General features: G+C 47.6%; 1 pseudogene; it reads right to left on the bottom strand.

Annotated features, from left to right (window-relative positions):
• Positions 1–1991: 1991 nt before the first annotated feature.
• The window catches only part of LOC136385962 (splicing factor 3A subunit 2 pseudogene), a 40098-nt pseudogene continuing 34706 nt past the window's right edge, over positions 1992–7383 (bottom strand).

Genomic DNA, 7383 nt, shown 5'->3' with positions numbered 1-7383 from the left:
CAGCCACCATGCAGGGTGTAGACGAAGATGTAGGTGTTAGAGCCGGTGCAGGGGGCAGCCTCAGCGACCCTGAAGACCAAGGTGGCCCTGCGGGCCCTGACAGCCGTGGTCCCCCCGGGGTCCTAGAAGGCCACGCTGGTCCTGGCGGCCCCCAGTGCCGGGTTGACCTTGGTGCCTCTGACAACCAGGGTGGCGCTAGTGGCCTGGGTGGTCCTGGAGACCGAGAAGGGATGAGGTCGGCAGCCGTCGGTGCTCCCACTGATGCAGGGGCAGCACAAGCGTCAGGGCCACGTAGAGAAGCAGCATCATCAGTGGCTGTAAGACCACGAAACCGGAAGATGGTCTTGTATCCTTTCCAATGAGCCCCTGAGGCCTAGTGGCCAAGGGATGGTCAGGGACGCCCTGCAAGTCCAGAGCTGGCTTTCGGGGACAGGGCACAGGGCAGCCTGGAGGAGTCCAAAGTGGGAGCGTGCAGGGGAACCTGCGGTAGCCTGGTGGGAAGGGAGTGGACACCCGAGGAGGCTGGAGGGTGGGAAGCAGGCCTGAGGGAGTGGGGAGGTCGGACAGGATGGAGCGAGTGAGGAGGGAGGCAGGCCAGCGTGGCCTGAGCTGGCTCGACTGGGCGGTGTTATGGGACCAGGTGGGGGGTGTGGGTGGCTCGACTGGGCGGTGGCGGTGGGGAGTGGGGGTGCATGACCTGAGGGGAGGCCTGGGGTGACAGCCACCCTCTGAGGAATAGGGAAGTCTGAGGGAGGCACTGGCAAATTCAAGTTCAGTTGCTGGTGGTGCCTTAACCCCCTCTCCCTCCAGCAAGCTCAGGGTGCATTTCCGGTGTCCCGTGGAGGCAGAGATTGCCCGCAGGGCCATGGACCAACCCCTCCAACAGCACCAGCCAACTGTTCGAAAGGAGTTCAAAGTGAAGGGCAGAGTCCTGGCTGTGTCAGTCCTAGAAGGGGCCAAGATGGGGGAGGAGAGGGCAAGCGTTCAGGGCCTAAGAGCCAGTCTTAGGTGGAGAAGGGCTCTGTAATGGATACAAGGAGACACACAAGTGTTAGGTCTCAGGAAGGGGTGTGGTGTGCTGGGTGGAAGAGACGGTCATCACCTTTAACTTGATGTTTACCCCCCCCCCACTTTTAGCAGGTGGACTGCAGAAGACCCTGGTCTCCTCCAAGTTTCTGTCAACGCCTTCTTAGATAAGTTCCGCGTGGTGATGCGGAATATTCGGTGCATTTGGCCTTAGTTTCCACCACGGCTCACCTGGGGAAAGGGGCTGGGACCTAACCTGTGACCCCCTACTGGGCAACGCACAGAGACTTGGGGCCTGGAGTAGCGCCTCTCTTTTCCAGGGGCCTCGTTGTTTCCCCCTATTGGCATTATGCTCTCTAAGCCCACTTGCTTTGCTTCCCTGTTGCTTGAGGAATGGGATGATTAAAGGTTTGTACAGCAGAAAACAAAGCTGAGCTAGCGCTCTGTGTCTGAGTTTCTTTTCACCTACTGCACTTGCACATTTTCTCGCCTTTGTGTTCATGTTGGAGAGGTGGGGAGGTTCCCAGATTCACATACTGGTACAAAGCACTTGAAGGCAGTTAGGAAATGGAAGGAAACGAAAATCAATTCTGTCCTGACATCGTCATTAACTACTGTCAACATTTTGGAATGCTTTTTTAGTTTTGTGCTTGTATTTGTACATTAAGTGGCTAATAATAATACAAATGTATAAGATTATTAATAGTGTGATTTTGCAAGTTTAGCATTAATTTCCCATGAAAATATTTCATTGAATATATGAACATTATCTTCTTTAAAGAAAGTTTTTATTTTCCCCTCAGAGAGACTGTTTAGTGAGGTCTGGGGACAAGGGACAACCCACTAACAAAACACTAACACTGTCCCCTGGAGGGACAGGTAAGACAGGCGAGAAGACTTCCAAGGAGGGTTGTCTTTGCAGTTGGCTGAGGGAAGGGGCAGAATGTTCCCAGGGCCCTCAGAGGTCATGGGGGAGACTGGACCCTGTGAATGGAGTGGGGAAGTCCAGGAGCTGGAGGATGAACCCCAGGAGGAGGTGGGTGGACCGCAGGAGGCTGGAGGGTAGACTTCAACATATGTGGAGGGTGGACCCTAGCAGAGGGAAGATAGACCCCAGAGGTCGCTGGGTGGACTGCTGGTCTGGCGGATGGATCCCGGGAGCTGGATGTTGGGCCCCACAGGTTGGTGGGTGGGCCACTGGCGCTGGCAGATGGACCTAGAAAGCTGGAGGGGGTCACCTGGGGACCCTGAGGATGCAAGCCCACTGGGCAGCATGGGGGGCAGAGGCAGGCCGCCCAGCTGGGGCAGAGACAAACACTGGGCTTGAGAGCTGCTTCCCACCAGGAGGCCCTGTGAGGAGGCTCTGCAGGGACGTGGCTTCTCCATGTTGAAATGGAAGTGAAGGAAGAACTGTTTGTTTTCCCAATTCCAGTGACCCAAACCTTGCTCTGGGCCTTGTCAGTCTCCCAAAATGCACCTGGAAGGCGATGGTCTTGTAGGGCTCAGCCGCCGTCAGCAGTTACTGCCGGCACGTCTCTGTGGAATCGATCCTCTGCTCGTAGGCACACAGGAAGCTGTAGCTTACTTAGTGTAATGCCCTCGACAATCTCAGGGTAGTAGACCTGGAAGACTAGGCTCTGCTGGCCCATCTCTGTGTTCTTCTGCTTGGTCACTGTGTAGCCCAGCTCGCCAATCTTCACAAACTTCTTCACCTCCACCTTCACCTTCTCTGGTGCCAGCTGCATGTGGGGCTCCTTAGCCTCCGTGGTTGCTTGTGGGGCCAAGTTGGTCTAGTGCAGTGGTCCCCAACCTTTTTTGGGCCACGGAATGGTTTAATGTCAGAAAATAGTTTCACAGACCGGCCTTTAGAGTGGAACGGATAAATGTATCACATGACTGAGACAAGCGTCAAGAATGAGTCTTAGACGGATGTAACAGGGAATCTGGTCATTTTTAAAAAATAAAACATCGTTCAGACTTAAACATAAATAAAACGGAAATAATGTAAGTAATTTATTCTTTCTCTGTGGACCGGTACCGGTCCGTGGACCGGGGGTTGGGGATGCCTGGCCTAGTGTACAAGAAGAGAAAAACTCAGGCACAGTAAAATAAGGATTCAATGGCTGGCTGGAGTTGTTTCAGGTCGGTGAGAAAAGGTGCTGGGACCAGGGTTAAATGTTTGGTGGGGGTTTCAGTTCCCTTTAACATAGCTTTTATCCTGCAATCTTACTAGTGTCACTGATGAGTTTTAGTCACTGTTTAGTAGTTCCCACTTGATTTTCTCCTCAGATAAAGTTTTTCTCCTTCCTTATAATCGGAGTGTTTTCTTTTGATTAATTTATCTCCTCATAATGGGTTGATTTTTCTGATGCTTGGTATACCTTGTAACTTTTTTGCCAGCAGTGAGCATTTTTGGCCCACATCTAAGTTTATGCTAAACGAAGTGACTCATGGTGAGCCCCTAAGATAGTTGTAGGATGGGAGCTGACCGTGCCAGAGTGACGTGTGGTTAGAGAGTTGAGGCTTTGAACCAGGTGATATCAGTGTGACCTCCAGGAAGGAAAGGGTGCCTGGAGATTGAATTCAATCATGACTGCAGAATGAACCCTAATGAAACACTCTGGACACGAGCTCCGGAGAGCTTCCTGATTGATGATACCCATTGATATGCTGCAAGAGTGACACACCCTGAGGACGTGGGAGCTTTGTGTCTGGGACTCTCCCAGACCTGACATCTCTTCACTGGTTTACCCTCATTTGCAACTTTTATAATAAAATTGTAACAGTGAGTGTAGTGTTTTCCTGAGTTTTGTGAGATGTTCTAGTGATTTACTGAACCTGAGGGAGTAGTGGAAACCGCTGAATTTTGAGCAATTGGTCAGAAGGTGGTGATCTGAAAATCCTAGAGATTGCAAACGTTGTCTGCAATGAGGGGAGTCTTGTGGAAAACGGTGGTCTCCACATGGGAACTCTGACCTTAGTCCAGGGAGCATCAGAATTGTGCTGTAGTACATTGGTCTTCAGCTCCAGTGTTCCCCTTAGGTGGGCCGTCCCAAGCTCTAGGCTGGCCAGAGGGAAGTTAGCAAGTTCACTTGGCTCTCCCACCTAATCCACATTCTTCCCAGTCAGTTTTATCCAGCGTGGGATTCAGCCTGCTCACACCAGTTCGGTAGAACCGATACCTACTTTTTTGTTGAGTTTGGTGAACTGGTTGTTAAAATGGCACATGTAATCAGGGTTCTCTAAGGTGGGTGCCTGGGTGGCTGCCCAATGTAGAAATCACAAGTTTACATTCCTTACTCTTTGTTAACGTTCATCTGCACAACAGCGTATTCTAAGCAGCAGTGTTAATGTTCATTCTGTACATAGGTGAAAAAAAATTGATGAAACTATGCTTGTAATATTTATTCATTTGATAAAACTCCTGACACCTTTGATGAAATACTACATTTTTATTCCCTCACATTTGTTACTTCAGTAAACAAGCTGTCGTTGGAAATACCTTGAATAACAGTTTTATTGTTTTTGTCAGGTATTTTTTTTTTCTACAGTGACAGAGAGTCAGAGAGAGGGATAGACAGGGACAGACAGATAGGAACGGAGAGAGATGAGAAGCATCAATCATTAGTTCTTTGCTGTGACACCTTAGTTCTGGGGTCGGGAACCTTATTGGCTGAGAGAGCCATAAACGCCACATATTTTAAAATGTAATTCCGTGAGAGCCATACAACGACCCAGGTACTTTACGCATTATCCAATAAAAATTTGGTGTTGTCCTGGAGGACAGTTGTGATTGGCTCCAGCCACCATGAACATGAGCAGAAGGAAATGAATGGATTGTAATACATGAGAATGTTTTATATTATTAACATTATTTTTTTATTAAAGATTTGTCTGCGAGCTAGATGCAGCCATCAAACGAGCCACATCTCGCTCACGAACCATAGGTTCCCGACCCCTCCTTAATTGTTCATTGATTGCTTTCTCATATGTGCCTTGACCATGGGCCTTCAGCAGACCAAGTAACCCCTTGCTCAAGCCAGCGACCTTGGGTCCAAGCTGGTGAGCTTTGCTCAAACTGGCGACCTCGGGGTCTCGAACCTGGGTCATTTGCATCTCAGTCCGACGCTCTATCCACTGCACAACCACCCGATCAGGCTTGTCAGGTATTATTTAACATTTTTTCACTAATATTTTAAAACTCTTATAATCTCATTTTGAGTATGTCTTTTATTGTTCTTACTTAAGTATTAAACGCGTGAAATAATAAACTACCTTTTGTTATATCTTCTTATACTTAAAATGGTCATTAGGGCAGAGAACTGACTATTAAACTATTTGAATCCCACCTCTGGTTTGATCACTAATAAAGATGACGTTTAGATTGAAATGCCTGTCGATGTTTGCAGACAATAAGCTAGACCTGTTTGAAAGAGGTGAGAAAGCAACAGTCAGCAAGCATGAGTGAATGGTGTCAGTGAACTAACTGCTTAGAAAGCAAATGATTCAGATTGTCCAAATGTAAAGCCACACATTTTTTTCAGAGGAAAGTACAGGCTACAGAAATGATTTGATTCATTCCAGAGTAACAGAGAAACATGAGTAAAGGAAAGGGGCCAGGTGATTCTAGAGGTGAAGACATGTTCTTGTATGAAAGCTGTGTGGGACTTCAAGTGTCTCAGTCAATTATAGACGACCTCAGAAATGAGTTCTGTTTTGTTTTCTTCTGTGGGAGCTGCAAAGGTGGAGGCTTGAACGGAGATGGTAAGTTTTAGTATTAAGGTTAGAAAATAGGTTTTCATCATTATCACTGAAGAAACATATGTCGGTACAGAACTGGATCCCCATGCTCAGGTAGAAAGCAGGCATAGGCCGTGTGGTCAGATATGTGAGGGAAACCCGAAGGAACATACTGAGCGATCATCTAGTGTTGGCTTCTGCGAATGTTCGCATCACAACAAGATCATGAATTAAGCAGACCCACCTAACAGTCTGAAAAAAAGGGCAGAAGTGCAATCAGTGGGACATCTAGATGGCTCTGACTCCCACCACTGCAAACAATGCTGTGATGAGCACCCTCATACATAACCCTTAAGGGGATAGGTGACAAATTCCCAGGAGCAGAACTGCTGTGTTTTAGGGATGGGCATCCTTATTTGACTCAGTCACGTCAGGGTGCTCTTTGCTGTGGCTGTTCTCATCTCCACTTCTAGTACATACTTGGGAACTTGGGGGTTTTCCTCCTTTGTAACTAGAGTGTTCATATCCTTTGCCCATTTAAAGAAAGGTTTTGGCCCTGGATGGTTTGCTCAATGGTAGAGCTGGGCTCGGCCTGTGGAAGTCCCGGGTTCAAGTCCAGATCAGGGCACATGGGAGAAGTGACCATCAGCTTCTCCATCCCACCCCCTCCACTACAGACAACATTTGCAATCTCTGGGGTTCTCAGACAACCTACCTTCTGACCAACTGCTAAAAATTCAGGGGTTTCCACTTCTTTCTCAGGTTCAATAAATCACCAGAACATCTCACACAGGCCGATGCTCTACCACTGAACTAACCGGCCAGGGCCCATTTCCACATACATTTTAGAATCAGTTTGCCAACTTCTGCAAATTCAGGATTTTTATTAGCTTTACACAAAATTTATAGAATAATGTGGTGAGAATGCTGGGTCTTCCAGTCCATGAACATGACATGCTTCTCCACTTATGTAGATTTTCTTTAATTTCTGTTATCAACAGTTTTTAGTTTTCCTTTAAAATTTTTTCACATATTTTATTAAGTGCATCACTAAGTATTTCATGTTTTGGGGTACCATTGAAAATGACAGTGATTTTTAAATTTTCCCTTTTCTTTTTGTAGATAGGATATTTTTTTTTTTTAAGTAGAGAGAAGGAGAAAGAGAGAGAGGGTTGGGGAACAGAGGGTCAGACAGACAGGAAAGGAGAGAGATGAGAAGCATCAACTCATAGTTGCAGCATTGATTGTTTCATAGTTGTTCACTGATTGCTTTCTCATACATGCCTTGTGTGTGTGGGGGGGAGCTTCAGCTGAGCCAGTGACCCCTTGCTCGAGCCAGTGACCTTGAGCTTCAAGCCAGCAACCTCTGGGCTCAAGTCAGTGACCTCGGGGTTTCTAACCTGGGTCCTCAGAGTCCCAGGCTGATGCTCTATCTGCTGTGCCACCGCCTGTTCAAGTATAGATAGAATTTTCTACGTTCGCAAACATGTCATCTCTGAATAAAGATGATTCTGTTTCATTTTTTCCCAATTTCTATGAGTTTGATTTCTCATTCTTTCGTAGTGCATTGCCTATAACTTCCAGGACAATGATGAACAGAATTCTATCTCTTACCAT

The sequence above is a fragment of the Saccopteryx leptura genome, chromosome X (genome assembly GCF_036850995.1).
Source record: "Saccopteryx leptura isolate mSacLep1 chromosome X, mSacLep1_pri_phased_curated, whole genome shotgun sequence".
Classification (NCBI taxonomy): domain Eukaryota; kingdom Metazoa; phylum Chordata; class Mammalia; order Chiroptera; family Emballonuridae; genus Saccopteryx; species Saccopteryx leptura.
Note: the sequence above shows the minus strand (reverse complement) of the source record. Positions and strands in the feature narration are given on the sequence as shown.